Source organism: Anguilla rostrata, chromosome 8 (genome assembly GCF_018555375.3).
Source record: "Anguilla rostrata isolate EN2019 chromosome 8, ASM1855537v3, whole genome shotgun sequence".
Taxonomy (NCBI): Eukaryota; Metazoa; Chordata; class Actinopteri; order Anguilliformes; family Anguillidae; genus Anguilla; species Anguilla rostrata.
The window spans coordinates 1,648,501-1,669,819 of record NC_057940.1 but is presented as its reverse complement, the minus strand read 5'-3'; positions in this window follow the sequence as shown (position 1 = coordinate 1,669,819).

Genomic DNA, 21,319 nt, shown 5'->3' with positions numbered 1-21,319 from the left:
ATGCACACACATACACACGCATGCACGGACACACACACACACACACACACACACACGTACACATACACGTACACACACTCACACACACACAAATGCACACGTACACGCACTCACACACACACATACACACACACACATAGATACACACAGACACACACACACAGATACACACACACACACACACCTACACACACACACATACACATGCACACGTACACACACACACACACGTACATGTACACACACTCACGCACGCACGCACACACACACACTTACACTCACACACAAACCTACACTCACACACAGATATACACACACACACAGATACACACACTCACACACACACACACACATGCACACGTACACACACCACACGATACACACACACAGATCACACACGCAACACCACACACGATACACACCACACACACACAATATGCATACGTACACACACTCACAACACACACAACACACACACACACAAACACACAGACACACACACACAGATACACACACCACACACACAACACACCACACAACACATGCACACGACACACACACACCACAGCCTGTTGTGACCACTCTGCCGACGGGACTGCACACAACACGACTTGACAAGTGAAGAAACAAACTACAGAACAGAGAGATGAGACAACACTCACCTACAATCCAGCACACTTACACTCGCACCACTCACCCGCACACACACACTCACACACGTACACACACACTCACACATACGTGCATACGTACACACACACTCACACACACACACAGACACACACATACGTGCATACGTACACACACACACACACACACACACACACACAGACACACACACACAGCTCCATGCCTGGTGTTTGTGCCACTCTGCCGGTACAGTGACTGAGACACAGACAGGGCTGTGGAGCGATGTTGAGCGGAAGATGGAGAGAAGACGGAGGAGTGATGGAGGAGAGACGGAGGAGAGATGGAGGGATCTAATCACTTCACCTTTATCTAATCCCCGCCTCCTCTGGGAAATAAACTCCCGGCAGCTCCCTCCCCCCTCGCACGCCGTTTCCAGGGCAACAGATCTGTTTACCCAACTGCGCTTCGATCCGTTCACACCCTCGGTCTCTCTCTCCCCCTCTCCCTCGCTCTCTCTCTCTCTCCCCCTCTCTCCCTCGCTCTCTCTCTCTCTCCCCCTCTCTCCCTCGCTCTCTCTCTCTCTCCCCCTCTCTCCCTCGCTCTCTCTCTCTCCCCCTCTCTCCCTCGCTCTCTCTCTCTCTCCCCCTCTCTCCCTCGCCTCTCTCTCTCTCCCCCTCTCCCGCTCGCTTTCCAGGCACGTCTGTTTCCCACTGCGCTCGTCCTCACCTCCTCTCTCTCTCCCCTCTCCCTCGCTCTCTCTCTCTCTCCCCTCTCTCCTCTCTCTCTCTCCCCCGCTCTCTCCTTCTCTCTCCCCCTCTCTCCCTCTCTCCCACCACGGCCCTTCCCCAGGTTCCTCCTCCGTCCACAGGCACTGTGTCCATCAATCCCTTTCTTGCGTCCTCATGCAGTTTTTGTGACCCCGTTATAATTATTATTTTTTAATTAGAAAAATCACTAACGACCAATACCGTATCCCTGGCAACGGGCGAACTATGTTTCCGCCAGTATAGTTATTTAGACGTCTTGTTATGGAAGCTGCTCGGCTACATCTGGTTTTGTCCACCTCCTGATTATTTATACGTGTTGCATTGAAAACGGCTGCAAGGGAAAGTTCCAGAAGGCAGTAACCTCTCAGGTGAGAATGTCTGAAATTCACATCCACACCCAGAGAGGATGAGAAGGAGGGCTTCAAACTGCAGTCCTGAAGCTCTGTATGATCCCCAGAGGATCACGACCTACCCTTATTATGGAGTTATTGGTCATTTACATTACATTACTTTCCTTTGGCAGACGCTTTTGTCCAAAGCGACGTACAATAAGTGCATGCCAAAGGTCATTGGAACAACTACAGACCACAGGTCCAATAAGGTACAGTACTCAATGCTCACTGGAACAAGGCCTACATAAGGCTGTCGTAAGCATGACATAACACCTGCCATTACCAGTTATGACAGCATATTGCAGCTTATGACTAGTGTCATAACACTGTCCTATAGCATGCAGCAGTTGTTTTGAAAAAACTGACTGGAATTGTTTTGGAAAATTTCCATGAATTGTAACAGTGTTATGACGTTGGTTATAAAGCTGTAATAGGTAGTCATGTCTGTTTATGATACGTTATGTCATGCTAATGACAGTGTTACCTAGGCATTATAGCATATAGTCCAAGCAAAGTGCGATCATTATTAATAATATGTAATTTTAAGGGAACACACAATCAGTCATTACATGCATAATAAGGTTTAATTTTTCTAACGTCTCTCTTAGTTAACTTGGCCCTTAAACTGTGAATGGCAGCGTATAATTAGTAAAACACAAGATGCTAGAGAGGGAGACTGTGGTGTGGGGATGGCTGGTTTAAGCAGCCACACCTGCCCTGGGTCAAGCTAATTAGACCTGGCCAATGGGATAATTGGTTAAGAATTTGATAATTGGCCAGGCTAATTAGACCCAGGAACAGGAGTGGCTGCACCTGTGCGTAGTGAGGTAATCACTGCGCACAGGTTAAATCTGCCATCCCCACCCACATCAAGAGCTCTCTGTCATGACAGGGTTTTTATATCTGCTCATTTGGCGTTACCATCTTGCCAAACCCTCGTACAATAAAATGTGGACTATTTGAACATCTTCTCCCTGTGTCTCTGTGCTGGAGGGCCTCAAAGAAAGCCACTTCGGTGGCCTGTGGCAGGCGTGTTTGTCACAGAGACAACTACCCTAACCTCCACCCCCCCTCCACCCCCCTCCAAACTCCACGCCTGAGATCAAACGCTTCCAAGTGTCCCAAAGACAACGCACAGCAAAATGTACAGTGTTAAATCAACTCTCACAGAGTGCATTTTACTCTAACAGAGTACGTGCTGTCATAAACCCTGTCAGAGCTGAATTCGCACTGAGGATTTTACAATGTAGTGAAAGCATTTCAACAATCCGCAGTAAATGGTGCACGTTGCTCAGACCTTCTGTCACGGGGAGCAAAGGCCGTTGATTGCTAATTAGACGTCAGTCAGGTATACCACACGGCAGGTCCACTAATTGATTATCTGATTATATGAAGCCTTTTGTGTCCATCATTAGAGGGCAGGTACCTCTACACCATGTCAGTCTTGCACTGGCTTTAATTTTTAAAAAAGGATTTTCATATGATTGCCTACACGCTCCAGCTCTCTCAGCGAAAAAAGGAAAATGTGTGAAAAACAAGGCGGCGAATAAAAACTCTGCTTCTCCGCGCTCCGTGGAGCCGGTTCGTTGCGAAAGTGGCGAAGCCGCGGAGTTTGCCGTCTGCGGGCCTGACTCACAGGGTTTTGTATTTTGGCGAAAAAGAGGTGTGACTCACTCGAGTGTTTCTCTCCGCTCTGACTTCTGAAAACCTCAAGGCTCAGCAGCCAGGAGCCTTTTCTCCCTTTGTTCTCACCTTACCTGCATATCCGTGGGAACATCTTTTTTTTTCTTCATTTTTCTTCCCCCCCTCCACCTCCCTACATCAGCCTGTACAATTAATCGTCGTGCCTTGCGGTGAAAAGTCCTTGATTGCTTTTGTCGTTGTGCGACGGTACAGTACGTTTTCCAAGCTCTTCAGAATCTGAAATGTTGTCTTTTCATCGGAGAAGGTCGTAAAAGCATGCACTGGCGCGCGGCCGCCATGAACAAGCTCCACACTGTGCGCACTAAAGCCCCGCCTATTACTGGCTCAATTAGGGACACGAGGTGGGCTGAATTAGGGACGCGAGGTGGGCTGAATTAGGGCTGAATTAGGGCTGAATTAGGGCTGAATTAGGGACGCGAGGTGTGCTGAATTAGGGCTGAATTAGGGACATGAGGTGGGCTGAATTAGGGCTGAATTAGGGATGTGAGGTGGGCTGAATTAGGGCTGAATTAGGGCTGAATTAGGAATGCGAGGTGGGCTGAATTAGGGCTGAATTAGGGATGTGAGGTGGGCTGAATTAGGGCTGAATTAGGGACACGAGGTGGGCTGAATTAGGGACGCGAGGTGGGCTGAATTAGGGCTGAATTAGGGACATGAGGTGGGCTGAATTAGGGCTGAATTAGGGACACGAGGTGGGCTGAATTAGGGCTGAATTAGGGACGTGAGGTGCGCTGAATTAGGGCTGAATTAGGGACGTGAGGTGCGCTGAATTAGGGGCGCGAGGTGGGCTGAATTAGGGACGCGAGGTGGGCTGAATTAGGGCTGAATTAGGGACGAGAGGTGGGCTGAATTAGGGCTGAATTAGGGACGAGAGGTGGGCTGAATTAGGGCTGAATTAGGGACCCGAGGTGGGCTGAATTAGGGCTGAATTAGGGCTGATTAGGATGCGAGTGGCTGAATTAGGGCTGAATTAGGGAGTGAGGTGGGCTGAATTAGGGAGCCAGGTGGGCTGAATTAGGGCGCGAGGTGGGCTGAATTAGGGACCGAGGTGGGCTGAATTAGGGCTGAATTAGGGACATGAGGTGGGCTGAATTAGGGTGAATTAGGGACGCGAGGTGGGCTGAATTAGGGCTGAATTAGGATGTGAGGTGGGCTGAATTAGGGCTGAATTAGGCTGAATTAGGGACGCGAGGTGGGCTGAATTAGGGCTGAATTAGGGACACGAGGTGGGCTGAATTAGGGACGCGAGGTGGGCTGAATTAGGGCTGAATTAGGGACATGAGGTGGGCTGAATTAGGGGTGAATTAGGGACGCGAGGTGGGCTGAATTAGGGCTGAATTAGGGATGTGAGGTGGGCTGAATTAGGGCTGAATTAGGGCTGAATTAGGAATGCGAGGTGGGCTGAATTAGGGCTGAATTAGGGATGTGAGGTGGGCTGAATTAGGGACGCCAGGTGGGCTGAATTAGGGGCGCGAGGTGGGCTGAATTAGGGGCGCGAGGTGGGCTGAATTAGGGACGCGAGGTGGGCTGAATTAGGGACGCGAGGTGGGCTGAATTAGGGGTGAATTAGGGACACGAGGTGGGCTGAATTAGGGCTGAATTAGGGACGTGAGGTGCGCTGAATTAGGGACGCGAGGTGGGCTGAATTAGGGACGCGAGGTGGGCTGAATTAGGGGTGAATTAGGGACGCGAGGTGGGCTGAATTAGGGCTGAATTAGGGCTGAATTAGGAATGCGAGGTGGGCTGAATTAGGGCTGAATTAGGGATGTGAGGTGGGCTGAATTAGGGCTGAATTAGGGACGCGAGGTGGGCTGAATTAGGGCTGAATTAGGGACGTGAGGTGGGCTGAATTAGGGCTGAATTAGGGCTGAATTAGGAATGCGAGGTGGGCTGAATTAGGGCTGAATTAGGGATGTGAGGTGGGCTGAATTAGGGACGCCAGGTGGGCTGAATTAGGGGCGCGAGGTGGGCTGAATTAGGGGCGCGAGGTGGGCATGTGTGGAGGACATAACTGTGGCGCTTGAATGCTGCAGACCACAGGTTTGAGTGACAGCGGAAGACTCGTCTGTGGAGAATGCATTCTTTGTGCACTGGCACAGGATTGGTTCATAGCATTTACATCAGCGTCATTGTAGGGAAGGTCAAAGGTCACTGTCTGAACACTGACGATTTTCACAAACCCGACAGATGAATATATCAAACCCAGAATTGAGGAAAACCTTGACCACAAAAGTCAGGCTATGACGCAAAACCTTTGAAATGTTTCATGCTTCACCATCAGCCATTTAACAAAGCTGTTTCTTAAACCTGCGTGGACGGGTTGACCTCTGACTGAAAAGACAGCAGTATTATGATCTGACTGTAGAGATGCAGAGATTTGATCTGACTGTAGTAGTGCAGGGATTTGATCTGACTGTAGTGATGCAGGGTTATGATCTGACTGTAGTGATGCAGGGATATGATCTGACTGTAGTGGTGCAGGGATATGATCTGACTGTAGTGATGCAGGGATATGATCTGACTGTAGAGATGCAGGGATTTGATCTGACTGTAGTGGTGCAGGGATTTGATCTGACTGTAGTGGTGCAGGGATATGATCTGACTGTAGTGGTGCAGGTATTTGATCTGACTGTAGTGGTGCAGGGATTTGATCTGACTGTAGTGGTGCAGGGATTTGATCTGACTGTAGTGATGCAGGGATTTGATCTGACTGTAGTGATGCAGGGTTGTGATCTGACTGTAGTGATGCAGGGATTTGATCTGACTGTAGAGATGCAGGGATTTGATCTGACTGTAGTGGTGCAGGGATATGATCTGACTGTAGTGATGCAGGGATATGATCTGACTGTAGAGATGCAGGGATTTGATCTGACTGTAGTGGTGCAGGGATTTGATCTGACTGTAGTGGTGCAGGGATATGATCTGACTGTAGTGGTGCAGGTATTTGATCTGACTGTAGTGGTGCAGGGATTTGATCTGACTGTAGTGGTGCAGGGATTTGATCTGACTGTAGTGATGCAGGGATTTGATCTGACTGTAGTGATGCAGGGTTGTGATCTGACTGTAGTGATGCAGGGATTTGATCTGACTGTAGAGATGCAGGGATTTGATCTGACTGTAGTGGTGCAGGGATATGATCTGACTGTAGTGGTGCAGGGATATGATCTGACTGTAGTGGTGCAGGGTTATAATATAATCTGACAGACAGGATGTGATCTGATCGTAGTGACGGGAGGGATGTGATCTGATCGCTGATCGTAGTGACAGGAGGGATGTGATCTGATCGTAGTGACGGGAGGGATATGATCTGACTGTAGTGATGCAGGGATTTGATCTGACTGTAGTGGTGCAGGGTTATGATCTTACTGTAGTGACGGGAGGGATATGATCTGATCGTAGTGACGGGAGGGGTGTGATCTGATCGTAGTGAGATAGGGATGTGATCTGGTCCTAGTGACGGGAGGGGTGTGATCTGATCCTAGTGACGGGAGGGATGTGATCTGATCCTAGTGACTGGAGGGATGTGATCTGATCGTAGTGACGGGAGGGATGTGATCTGATCGTAGTGAGATAGGGATGTGATCTGATTGTAGTGACGGGAGGGATGTGATCTGATCGTAGTGAGATAGGGATGTGATCTGATCGTAGTGTCGAGGGATGTGATCTGATCGTGGTGACGGGAGGGATGTGATCTGATCGTAGTGTCGGGAGGGATGTGATCTGATCGTAGTGAGATAGGGATGTGATCTGATCGTAGTGACGGGAGGGATGTGATCTGATCATAGTGACGGGAGGGTTATGATGAACGTTGCGTGTTTTTCTGCGTTGTGGATTGCTGGTAATGGTCGGTGCTGTCCTGGAAGTGAGACGTATGGGGGTAAGCGGAGGAAACAGACGGTTAGTCCAGTCACCGCGTAATGAGATCAGCAGCCCTCCTTCCTGCATTACCCCGGCGCTCAGAGCCGCGCTAATGCGGGCGGCGCATTATCTGGCCCCGGCCCAGCGGGGAGGCGCATCGGCCCCGCGGGACACGGGGGCAGTTTCAGGAAGGGCTCGCTGTCATCGCGTCCCAGGCCCGTTCGGCTCGCATCGATTCTGAGACCATTACAGCAGCAGGAGAGCGGCACACCTTCTGAAAGCGAGAGCGAGAAACATTATACTCTAATCATAATATAATAATGATGTTTGTCACAGAGCATTGTGTGCTTTAAGGTATATGTCATATTTCTATGTGGTTTGTATGTTTTGGCAACACTCCTCATAGAGAGAGAGAGGGAGAGAGACAGAGAGACAGGGCGATACAGTGAGAGACAGAGAAAGAGAGAGAGAGAGAGAGAGAGAGAGGGAGGGAGGGAGAAAGAACAGGGGAGAGTGCGACAGAGAAAGAGACAGAGCGATACAGTGAGAGAGGGAGCAAGAGAGATAGAGAGCAAGAGAGTGACAGAGAGAAGGAGCGGGAGAGAGAGAGAGAACAGGGGAGAGAGTGACAGAGAGAGAGACAGAGCGATACAGTGACAGAGAGAGAGAGAGAGAAATAGAGAGCAAGAGAGAGAGAGAGAATGATGGGGTGGAGAGTGACAGAGAGAGAGACAGAGGGATACAGAGAGAGAGAGAGCGAGAGAGAGGCTGTGAGAAGGCTCTTTTTTCCTCCTCTGCTTTCTGTGGAGGTGAAAGCTATCCCATGGGCCCCTGGGTCAGTGTCAGTCTGGCTGTTTGATTAGGAGGGAACAGAAGGATCCTGATCAAGTAACAGAACCTGAGCCAATGCCTCAGCCACTCACCTTCTCCCTCACCCTAAAAATCAGACGCGCTTTGAATTTACAGCTTATTTTTCAGTTTGAGCCCCTGATGCTTTCCCCTCATGGGATTTAGTTCTGTGGTGTAGCGTCTGTCTGTCTGACCGTCCGTTTGTCCGTTTGTCTGTTTCTGTCTCTCTGTCTATCTGTCAGTTTCTGTCTCTCTCTACAGATGTATATTTATTTAATTAATGAAAGAACAAACCCAGACGGGGGTGTAACAGAGAGAGAGATTTCTGTCTCCATGTTAGATTAGCCTCCTCACAGCATGTATTATTAATGCGGTCTTTCTAATCCCGGCCTGCTGCTTTTACAAATGACCCTTTAATATGAATGAGGAGAGGAGAGGAGCGGAGAGGAGAGGTGCGGGGGCGGGGGGGAGTTTGGCCTTTTAAAGATGGAGCAGCACCCGAACGCTGCAGCACATGGCTATTTAAAGAGCCTCCTCCACCCCTGCAAGACAAACGCTCATGATGGATGGGGGCTCTAAAATAGAGATTCATTTTACCTTCCCATCCCCTACCGCTAAAAAAAGTCTCAGACCGTTAGAAAAATGGAGAGAAAAAAGCCGATTGGCTGAAGCTATGCAGGTGTGGGCGTGGTCACTACTTGGATGGGAGGCCTCCTGGGAATGCTAAGTGGCTGCAGGACGTGATGTTATTGGGCCAGTAGGGGGCGATCTTCGCTCAGGTTGAATAATCCCCATTTCCCCAGCGCAGCGATGGGGACACTATACTGTAGGAGACGCCATCTTTCAGATGAAAAGTTAAACTGATGTCCTGACTCACTGTGGTCATTCAAGACCCCATGACACTCATCACAAAGAGTAGAGGGTTCCCAGGTATCCTGGCTTAATTCTCAGCCTTGCTCTCTCAACCTGCGTGTGTGTGTGTGTGGTGTGTGTGTGTGTGCATGCATGCGTGTGAGCTCTGGTTAAGGTTAGTTCCTCCCTGGTGTTGATATGAGAGCCGATCAGTGTGATTATTCAGGCTGCTGTCCCCGTGTCTCGCAGTCATGCACTAAGGAATAAAATACTCTTTTTTTCCCGGTAGCTGTTTGGGCGAAGCAGTCTGTCCTCATTTTCTCAGCAGCGTAGCCCAATAGCTTGGGTGCTCAAGCTCATCTCTTTCTCTCCCGCTCAGAAGGGAGAAATTCTAATCAATACACGGCCAAGGTTAGTATTTTTATCATATCAAAACATAAAAGCGAGTATTTTGTTTTTTAAAAAATCTTAGCGCAGCACAGAAGTAGTGAAAGAAAGAATGTGTGTGTGTGTGTGTGTGTGCACACGTGTGTGTGTAAGTGTGTGTGCATGTGTGTGTGTGTGAGTGTGAGTGTGTGAGTGTGTGTGTGCATGTGTGTGCATGTGAGTGTGTGAGTGTGTGTGTCCTGTTTAACTGAGACAGGAGGGAGGTGTGAGTGGCCTTGCATCGCTACATAATACTGCTGTCCCTGAGAGATCAGTCTCATTTATACACCCAGAAACGAATCCTCCCACACAACTTTCTCTTTACTGATACGCCTACACACACGCCTACACGCACCTACACGCAAGCCTACACACACACACACACACCTACACAAACACGTGCACCTAAAAAACAACACACACACCTACACAAACACATGCACCTAAAAAACAGCTAGCTAGCTAGCTAGCTAGCTCGCTCACTCACTCACTCACTCACTCACTCACTCACTCACTCACTCACTCACTCACTCACTCACTCACTCACTCACTCACTCACTCACTCACTCACGCACTCACTCACAGACAGATAGTCTGACTGAGCTGAAGCTGAATCAGGCCCAGGGTCTGTAATAAAGAGTCACACTCTTCACAGTTAAGTCACTTCACATCCCCCTGCAGCCTCCTGATGCTCGTACGCGTCTCACATCCCCCTGCAGCCTCCTGATGCTCGTACGCGTCTCCCCCGCTCTGCAGAGGCAGTCTGAAAGGCTTTGTGCAGAGAGGACACGGCTCTCTCTCTCTCCGTCACCGACCGCTTTCCCCTCCTCCAGCCCCCCCTCCCCACCTCCAGCCCCCCCTCCCCTCGTTAGCGCTCCAGGTGGGGAGATCTGTGCCGCTCCGCGCGGGCTTAATGAGCGAAGCTCGTTAGCAGAGCGCTAACGTTCGATAAGTCGCTCCACGTCGGTGTTGAGTGGGCTCGTATCTCAGGACTTCAGACTCCGAGTCTTTATGTTTGATCAGGCATGGACACACACGCACACGCACGTGCGCACATATACCCACACACACACACACACACACACACATACACACACACACACACACACACACTTCACCAGGCAGCGTTGCCTGAACGTGATGTGCTGCTGAGTGGCTCATTCGGTTAAGGCGAAGCGTTGTGATACGCGAGTGAGCCTGACGGGCTGGAGTCGAATCTGGACCGCGCCGGTTAGCTCCACAGGGCGACGCGCAACGGGCCAACGCGTCTCCTATTGGGGAGAAAACCCCTAAAAAATGGGGTTGGATGTGGGTTTGGGAGAGCTGCAGTGTTGTATGTGGGTTTGGGAGAGCTGCAGTGTTGGATGTGGGTTTGGGAGAGCTGCAGTGTTGTATGTGGGTTTGGGAGAGCTGCAGTGTTCGATGTGAGTTTGGGAGAGCTGCAGTGTTGGATGTGGGTTTGGGAGAGCTGCAGTGTTCGATGTGAGTTTGGGAGAGCTGCAGTGTTGGATGTGGGTTTGGGAGAGCTGCAGTGTTGGATGTGAGTCTGGGAGAGCTGCAGTGTTCGATGTGAGTTTGGGAGAGCTGCAGTGTTGGATGTGGGTTTGGGAGAGCTGCAGTGTTGGATGTGGGTTTGGGAGAGCTGCAGTGTTGGATGTGGGTTTGGGAGAGCTGCAGTGTTGTATGTGGGTTTGGGAGAGCTGCAGTGTTGTATGTGGGTTTGGGAGAGCTGCAGTGTTGTATGTGGGTTTGGGAGAGCTGCAGTGTTGTATGTGAGTTTGGGAGAGCTGTAGTGATGGCTGTGACGTCAGCAGTGCTGGTGGCACACAGCCCCAGCTCTGAGGCAGTGTTTGCGCAGATCATACTGGGGACCGGCCGTGGCTCTGCTGTAATATCAGAGGCATTACTCCACAGGCCTTCCACAGGAAGCAGGAAGTGCGTTAGCTGGCCGGGCGCTAAAACAGCTTTACTGGGACGGCTGCACTGAAGGCTCTGTTCCAGTGTGTGTGTGTGTACATGGGGGCTGTGGGGGGGGGGGGGGGGCACACAGAGCAGGACCACCCAAAGACCATCACACACACTGCACTACTTATTAATCATTTATTATCATGTGTTACAACCGCTGTATTACATGTTTATAAATCACTTGTTGTTTTTATCATTCACCTTCCCTTTAATCGTACTGCATGATCACACGAACCCGCTAGGCTAATTTTCCCTGTACGTGTGAACAGCCGCACACCATCCTCTTCCTCTTCTTCTGTTTATAGCGTCCATCGTCACCTGCATTACATACTGCATTTACTTTAATTTGCCTGCTGTGCTGATGTAACTGACATCCAAACGGGGGGCATCGACAAGCTCTTCCAGTATCCAGGTGTGATCTTGTCCCCGGAGACCCAGACTTGAAATGAAATACTGGTATTGAATGTGTTTTATGACTCACTGTGGTCACTGACGACCCCGCGGTGCTCTCCAAAACAGAGCCGGTGTCCGGTGTCCGGTATCCAGGAAAACGACCGCGAAACTGGCTCTGGCGAAACGACCGCTGTGAGGGTTTCCAGCATATCCCAGAGAAGCTCCTTCCAGAAGCATGTCCGCCGTGTGGAAGGGTCTTCCCCGAAATGAGGAGGAGGGTTTTAAGGACAGGCGTCCGTGTGCGGAGGTGCTGGGCAGGGTATGCTGGCTGAGGCCGTTTCAGGAGAAAGGACTAGGGCCCTTTCAGGCAAGAGCCCGCCCCCCGGTGGTCGACCACGCGCTGAAACTAAGGGTCCACCCAAAAAACACTCAGCCCGGGTCAGACTAAGGTCCACAAACACCCGCTGGTCAAGCTAAGAGTCCGGCCCAAAACACCCGGACTGGGTCACAGCTAAGGGTCTCACCCAAAAACTCTCGACCCAGGTCACAGGTAAGGAGTGGGTGAGAATGAGGCCTTGTGGTGGTTTTAAAGAGTAAATCTGACGGCTGTTCTGTCTCCTTACGTGAACTCTCTACCATTGCGGTGATTATATCTGACAGATATAATAATAGAGAAAGTTATACTTTTTTGAAATTGTGCAATGATGCCATGTAATTGATTTCTTGTCCATTATTTCCGAAGCTTGCTTGTATAGTGATAGGATGGAGTAGTTCAGTAGGAGGCCTGCCTCCATACTGTCACACAGCATGATAAATGTGAAAAGACCACTGCATGTATATACTGCTGTCCTGCCTTGAGTGGTACTGTATGTAATGTCTTACCATCCTACAGCAATTTGGATTTCGTCTTAATTGACTTACTCAGCTTCTTTTTTTTTTTACATGTTTGTCGAATTTTAATTGGGGATCCAGAAAGATAAACAGAGAAAATAAAAATAAAACGCCCCCTCCATTTCCTCTTTGTTAATTTTAATTGTAAGGTTTTGTTTTGCTCTTCTTATTGAGAGGCACATTGAGTCTGTGTGTTTCTTTTTAGATTTAGGGTCAGAGAGTTGCTGTTAAGCCACGGAGATGCGGCATCCGTTTGCCCAGTTGCTGTCTCTGCTGTGAGCGGAGGTGTCTCTGCGGCCGCAGGTATAGCAGGGCTGAGCGGAGGTGTCTCTGCGGCCGCAGGTATAGCAGAGCTGAGCGGAGGTGTCTCTGCAGGTATAGCAGAGCTGAGCGGAGGTGTCTCTGCGGCCGCAGGTATAGCAGAGCTGAGCGGAGGTGTCTCTGCGGCCGCAGGTATAGCAGAGCTGAGCGGAGTTGTCTCTGCGGCCGCAGGTATAGCAGAGCTGAGCGGAGGTGTCTCTGCGGTCGCAGGTATAGCAGGGCTGAGCGGAGGTGTCTCTGCGGCCGCAGGTATAGCAGAGCTGAGCGGAGGTGTCTCTGCGGCTGCAGGTATAGCAGAGCTGAGCGGAGGTGTCTCTGCGGCCGAGGTATAGCAGAGCTGAGCGGAGGTGTCTCTGCAGGTATAGCAAGCTGAGCGGAGTGTCTCTGCAGGTATAGCAGAGCTGAGCGGAGGTGTCTTGCGCCGCAGGTATAGCAGAGCTGAGCGGAGGTGTCTCTGCGGCGCAGGTATAGCAGAGCTGAGCGGAGGTGTCTCTGCAGGTATAGCAGAGCTGAGCGGAGGTGTCTCTCGCGAGGTATAGCAGAGCTGAGCGGAGGGTCTCTGCAGGTATAGCAGAGCTGAGCGGAGGTTCTTGCGCCCAGGTATAGCAGAGCTGAGCGGAGGTGTCTCTGCGGCCGCAGGTATAGCAGAGCTGAGCGGAGGTGTCTCTGCGGCCGCAGGTATAGCAGAGCTGAGCGGAGGTGTCTCTGCAGGTATAGCAGAGCTGAGCGGAGGTGTCTCTGCAGGTATAGCAGAGCTGAGCGGAGGTGTCTCTGCAGGTATAGCAGAGCTGAGCGGAGGTGTCTCTGCGGCCGCAGGTATAGCAGAGCTGAGCGGAGGTGTCTCTGCAGGTATAGCAGAGCTGAGCGGAGGTGTCTCTGCGGCCGCAGGTATAGCAGAGCTGAGCGGAGGTGTCTCTGCAGGTATAGCAGAGCTGAGCGGAGGTGTCTCTGCAGGTATAGCAGAGCTGAGCGGAGGTGTCTCTGCAGGTATAGCAGAGCTGAGCGGAGGTGTCTCTGCGGCTGCAGGTATAGCAGAGCTGAGCGGAGGTGTCTCTGCGGCCGCAGGTATAGCAGAGCTGAGCGGAGGTGTCTGCAGTTGCAGAGCTGACGAGTGTCTCTGCGCCGTAGGTATAGCAGAGCTGAGCGGAGGTGTCTCTGCGGCCGCAGGTATAGCAGAGCTGAGCGGAGGTGTCTCTGCGGCCGCAGGTATAGCAGAGCTGAGCGGAGGTGTCTCTGCAGGTATAGCAGAGCTGAGCGGAGGTGTCTCTGCGGCCGCAGGTATAGCAGAGCTGAGCGGAGGTGTCTCTGCAGGTATAGCAGAGCTGAGCGGAGGTGTCTCTGCGGCCGCAGGTATAGCAGAGCTGAGCGGAGGTGTCTCTGCAGGTATAGCAGAGCTGAGCGGAGGTGTCTCTGCGGCCGCAGGTATAGCAGAGCTGAGCGGAGGTGTCTCTGCAGGTATAGCAGAGCTGAGCGGAGTGTCTCTGCAGGTATAGCAGAGCTGAGCGGAGGTGTCTCTGCGGCCGCAGATATAGCAGAGCTGAGCGGAGGTGTCTCTGCGGCCGCAGGTATAGCAGAGCTGAGCGGAGGTGTCTCTGCAGGTATAGCAGAGCTGAGCGGAGGTGTCTCTGCGGCCGTAGGTATAGCAGAGCTGAGCGGAGGTGTCTCTGCGGCCGCAGGTATAGCAGAGCTGAGCGGAGGTGTCTCTGCGGCCGCAGGTATAGCAGAGCTGAGCGGAGGTGTCTCTGCGGCCGCAGGTATAGCAGAGCTGAGCGGAGGTGTCTCTGCAGGTATAGCAGAGCTGAGCGGAGGTGTCTCTGCGGCCGCAGGTATAGCAGAGCTGAGCGGAGGTGTCTCTGCGGCCGCAGGTATAGCAGAGCTGAGCGGAGGTGTCTCTGCGGCCGCAGGTATAGCAGAGCTGAGCGGAGGTGTCTCTGCGGCCGCAGGTATAGCAGAGCTGAGCGGAGGTGTCTCTGCGGCTGCAGGTATAGCAGAGCTGAGCGGAGGTGTCTCTGCGGCCGCAGGTATAGCAGAGCTGAGCGGAGGTGTCTCTGCGGCCGCAGGTATAGCAGAGCTGAGCGGAGGTGTCTCTGCAGGTATAGCAGAGCTGAGCGGAGGTGTCTCTGCGGCCGCAGGTATAGCAGAGCTGAGCGGAGGTGTCTCTGCAGGTATAGCTGTGTCATCAGCGTATGTTTGACAACCGGCTCCTGAGCGGCATTCACGTAGATGACGCTTCTAACGCTCACGCTTCTGAGCTTTTAAATACCGCAGAGTCTTTTCATTTCATGCAGCATGTCTCCGCTCCCCACGTGTGACCGCGGTCATGCGTCGGATTTGGTCTTCGCCTCGAGTCTGAGTCTTAACTCTTTGTGTCTGAACGACACTTTTATTTCCGATCACAAAGGCATTATTGTCAAAACCCAAGTCCATTAGAGCCTGTATTTATAGTAATTATATTGTTAAAAATACAAGATTTCAGCTATTAAAATTATCTCCTCCGCTTTCACCAGTCTGAATGTTAACGACGACTCTGCCTACTCAAGTAAAGAATTTTGTTAATTGCCTTAATCGGTCATGTTCAGCAACCTTGCTCCTCGCAGGACTAGGTCTAAAGTGTTAGTGAATCTTTCTGCCTGGCTGAAGGACAGGACTAGGTCTAAAGTGTTAGTGAATCTTTCTGCCTGGCTGAATGAGGGAATCTCAGCTCTGAACAGAGAGCGTGGGAGAGCGGAGCGTAGGTGGATGCAGTCCCAACTTCAGGTTCATTACGTGCACACGAAGGAGCTGCTAGTTTCTTATAATTAAAGAGTTAAGGAAGCCAGAGCTGCTTATTTTAATAAGCTAATTACTGCCAATAAGCATAACCCCAGATTCGTATTCTGTACCACTGATTGCCTGGTTAACAGAGCTCCCTCTGTTTCCAGCATTGACAGAACATTTTTCTTAACATTTTCTTTTTTCCAAAAAGATCAGAGATATCAGAGCCAAGATTACACCTCCTCTTACTTGTAAGGATTTACTTCCTCCTCGCTGTGATCCTGATATCGTGACTCATTTTGCACCTATTTTTCTTAAAGAACTTAACTGAAACACTTTGTCACCTGCGACCATCTTCTGGTCCCTGTGATGTTTCTGCCTGCCAGTTTCCTTAAAGAGGTCATGGGAAGCGTTGGCCCCTGTCTGCTTGCTATTATTAATGAATCCCTCACATCAGGATGTGATAATGACTCATTTAAGCTGGCGGGTGTTCAAGCGCTGCTCAAGAATCCCGGCCAGGATCGGAACGGTTTGTAATAATTTCGCCCTTTATTTCAAAGATTTTGGAGAAAGTGGTCTCACATTGTCAGCTGGGCATACTGGGGGCCAAAAACACGTTTGAAAAGTTTCAGTTAGGGTTCCATTGACGGCATAGCACAGAGGCTGCCCTTCTTAAAGTAAGTAATGGCAGACTAATACAGGCTGTCTCTGGTGAGGGCTCCATTTTAGTTTTGCTAGATTTCTGCGCAGTGTTTGATACTATTGATCACAATATCCTGATTAAAAGGTGAAGTCAATAGGTCGGCATATCAAGGACTGCTCTTATCTGGTTAGTTTCCTACTTGACTGATGGAAAGTTTTCTGTGTATAATGGGGGTAGGATGTCCTCGGTTTCTGCATTTGAATGTGGGGTGCCTCAGGGGTCTGTCCTGGGCCCTATTGCGTTTTCAGTACATACACTTCCCCTGGGTCTTTTAATAGGACATTTTAACTTCTCTTTTCATTTGTATTTGTCTTTTAAATGCAGGGATTTCAGTAGTTTATTAAATCCAGCTGACTTCCTTGAAGCAGTTCAAGACTGGATGTCTCACAACTTCTTTAGGCTTAATGAAGACAAAATCGAAGTAATTATTATTGGTCCTGATGGTGTTTCTGTGGAGGTGTGGCAACCTTTGTGTCCTCTGACTTCCTTCATTTAGAAATCTACATGTTCTTTTTGATCCTTGTTTAAATTTATCCGTACATATGAACAAAAAAAAACTTGTCCAACCCTGCTTTTTCTATCTAAGAAACATCAACAGAAATGTTGTGTGTGCCGTCCTTTCAGGACACATAAAGAAATTATTCAGGCTTCCGTGTCATCAGGGCTGAGCTACAGTAGTTCTGAGCTGTGGCCCGGTCAGGGAGCTGTGGCTCGGTCAGGGAGCTGTGCCTCGGTCAGGGAGTTGTGGCTCGGTCAGGGAGCTGTGGCGCAGTCAGGGAGCTGTGGCCCAGTCAGGGAGCTGTGGCTGAGTTTATGTGTCTGTGTATTTTAATGTGTTTTTATCAGTGTATTTGCTTTTTTAACTGCTTTTATGTGTTTTGTTTAAATATGTTTTTATGTGATTCGTCAGCACTTTGTAACTCTTCTGAAAGGTGCTATGTAAGTGCTATATAATGCCTCTTGCTTATGCACTTTCCCTCCTCAACTACCAACTACCGTGGGGGGGGGGGCAGGGACAGAATGTGTCCGTGTGCACCATCTGCTGCAGCAGGGATTCATGGGAAACCTGTCTGCTGGCCTTTGGTGTTCTAGAACTCCGCTGCTTTCAGTTACCAGCAGCGACTGTGACATCAGCATTGGAATGTTCCATTAAGAACATTCCGATCACGTCCTTGTGACCTCACACTGTAAAGGGTTCATTTAAGTCACTGGACAGAGTGAGTCCCCAGTCACTCTGTAGCCAAAGACTGCAGTGGGTGCTTGCTGAAAGGAGACCACACACATCTGCAGACACAGAGGCCCTCTAGGGCTGGTTTTAAACGCCTGCGTTTGTGTTATAACTGTGTAGCGGATCCTCTGACTGAGAGAAACGAGTGTGCCATGCAGGTTTGGGAAACGCAGATTGAGACCACAGCAGGATGTGGCTATTATTTACAGAGAGGTGTCCAAACGAGGGGGGGGGGCACATCTGTTCTCTGCATCCCCTGGGCCTGTGCTGAATTGCTCTCTGACCTCTCAGCAGAACACCGCTGTGCACAAGCTGCACAGGCTCACTTTCGTGTTACTGTGCTGCCCTCTGCTGGTGGACCAAGAGATCTACGTGCTGTGTGCATTTATTCTGTAAATTCAGTTAGACAATTCATCAACAGATCTACAGTATTTATATATGTTATGCTAATTGATAATAATAATAACAATAACAACAACAATAATAACAACAATAACAATAATAATATCATCATCAGTGGAATGGTTTTCGTCCATATGCATCTGTAGCCAATGGTTTTGCCTCCCTACTGACATCATTCTTCAGGATCCTCATTGATTCTCAAAATATATTTCCTGACTTTATCTTTTGCATTTACAGCACTATGTATCATTTAAGTCCGCAAGCGCAGCAGTAACAGCAGCACAACACAAAATGCACCCTCAGAGGCGATATCAAATCAAAACAAATGCAATTCTACTGAGCATTCCACAAAGCATTCACCATGGTTCAGCTGAATGCATACTAACCCCCCCTCACACACACACACACGCGCACGCACACACGCATGCATGCACACAAGCACACACGCACACAAAAGCAACCCCAGGGCAACAGTGGCAAGGAAAAACCCCCTTGGAGGAACTAACAGACAGCAGTGTGACTGGAAGTGTGAAGATCAATTACATCATTAGCATAATCACGGATCCAGCCAATCAGAGTCAAGTCTCCCATCCAGTATATCCAGGGCCGTGTCTGGAACAGCCTCATAACTACTGTGACCTCACAATATACACTGTGTAGTAAACATCCTGAATGGTGAAATGGTGTCATTTGGGGTCAGAGGGCCAGAGCCGTCCCTAAATTTTTCAGGGCCCAAGGCAAAAAAATTTGGAACCTTCTGATTCTTCTGCTTGGAAACCAATGCGGGAAGGCGGGGCCCTGGGCAAGAAGGCGGGGCCTAAGGCGCAGTGACTGATCTGCCCAGCGTGAGGTTCTGTGACCCCGGTCCTGGAGAGCCACAGACTCAGCTGGCTTTTGTTTGTTACTCTGCACTTCATTCATTCTCTCAATTACAGCACCTGATTACAGTCAACTCACTTCATCCAGCAACTCAGGTCTGAACTGGGTGCTGATTTTAAGGTGAAAACAAAAACGCAGCAGAGCTTGTGGCTCCCCAGCACCAGGGACAGGAGGGGCGGGTCTGCAGAGGTCAGAGGGCGGGACTGGGGAAGACTGGGAGGGGTCTGTAGAAGCAGCTCATTGGACCGCACAGGTGTGGTCCTCTGAGTAGGAAGCTTATTCCACCACCAGAGGGCGCCAGAACAGAACGACCGCAGTAGGTGCAGTAACACAGGCGAGGGATTACTAGGCCACACCTCCTCTCACCCCCCTGGAGGTTTCAGAATGGATTGGTCTGACGCAGGGGGGCCCCCTAAACTGGGGCTTGCTTAGAGAGAGACTGTAATGAAGTGGCACACATTTAACTCAGACCACCTGGGGGGTGTAGCGCATAGCAGGACTCCGGCGCTAGCTGGATAACCGCGCTGAGTAAAACCCGAAGCAGCCCTTTCCACTTCAGTCCACGTCCCAGATTTGGGAGGGTTCTGGGTTTTGCTTATCCAGCTCACGCAGTAATCCTGATTTCTCAGGTCCAACTACGTTCCCGACTTGAAAGTGTGGGTGGTTTTTGTGTGCTCTGATGATGCATGGTCAAGTATGGTCAAGTAGTTTTATAATTCTGTCAAGCTCAGCAAAACTCACATTCAGATTTGGTATTGTGATACAATCGCCATCTAGTATTTCACCGGCATCTCACAGACATCATAGATAAAGACTTTGCTGTGAACTATGGGAGTCTGATGAAAGGAAATGTGGAACTGGTTACGTGCACTCTCTTTTACCATAAAATATTAAAAACAGGAACATCGTACCGTCACACCCAGCTTCACTAATATCCGCACATACATTCACATAGCACAGACAAAGCATGAAAGCTGAAGTGCATAGACTTTTTAAAAATGTATTAAACAGAAACAGAATTAATCCCCGGCAAGACATCAGGGGGGATTTACCAGACTTTCACGAGCGCCATCGTGTAAATAAGGGAATTACACACACTGTGCTCTAGGATTGCCCAGAGGTGGAACATCCAGGATCAGAAAGTAGAAGTCCTCCCCAGTATTTTGTTCCAGGCACCTGGACTTGCTAATTAGCACAATTCTTCAGCGAGGAGACAGAACTAATCGGTGAAATCAGCTGGCTGAGTTCATGGGTGGAAGAAACACCTGGCAGGACTTTTACTTTTTGACCTCCTGGACATTCCACCTCTGGTATTGTCTGTAGATTTTTTTTTTTTTTTCTGTGAAGATCTGGAAGAGCCATCCCCACTCGAGCCCCGTAGGCTAGCTCCAGGGCGGTAAACTGGATGCAAGCTGTCACAGGCAGGAAAGAGAGACTCGGGGTGATGTGGGAGAATCTGGAGAGATTGTTGAAGAGACAAAAGGCTTCTGGGTGAGCTGCAGATGCCTTTGGGCAGAGAGATGGAGCCGCACAGAAGAAGAAGAAGAGCGACAGACGAACAGGCAGGAGAATGACAGAGATCAGGCCAGGAGTTGGGTTTAAACAGGCCAGGCAGGCGAGCACTAGTGACCAGGAGAGGAGCTTGGTCCAGTATAATTATATATATTCACTCATTAAGTGGGTCCTGAGCTAAGAGCGAGCTTGGCTAGGCAGTGAGGAAGGGGCGGAGTCACTGGCTGAAGAGACAGGAGGAATTGGCATGCCCAACTCACCAAAGCAGAATTCTCGGAGAGAGCATTGGTGCAACATCGAACATCACTCGAATTATCTTAGCAGTAAGGTGGTCTTCACATCTACTTCAATTGCTGGAGTACAAACCGTAGTGCATTTTTTTCATGAACAAAGTTTGGTTCCATACTGTAAAGTTCGGCTGAAACCACAATACATTTGTCCAGTATATTATCACTTCACCACAACCACCATGTTATGCACAGCAAATATCTTTGCATATGCGATCTTTGTGCCTCTGTCCAACATCTTGCTTCCTGGAGTTAGAGCCAAGCAGAGAGCAGTTGGCTTTCTAATCAGCTATGCAGCAGACGAAAAGTCAATTCACCACCAACTTGAACCTTGACAAACTACTACATACGGCTTGCGCTTTATCAGCGACTACACACTTTACATCACTTACTTGTATCCTTTATACGTGGTTTCGAGCATGCAGGTTAGTACCTGCTCAAGGTACACGGCAGTGTCTTACGGGTGACCTGCAACTTCGTACAAGCAGTTCTACCCACTGTGCACA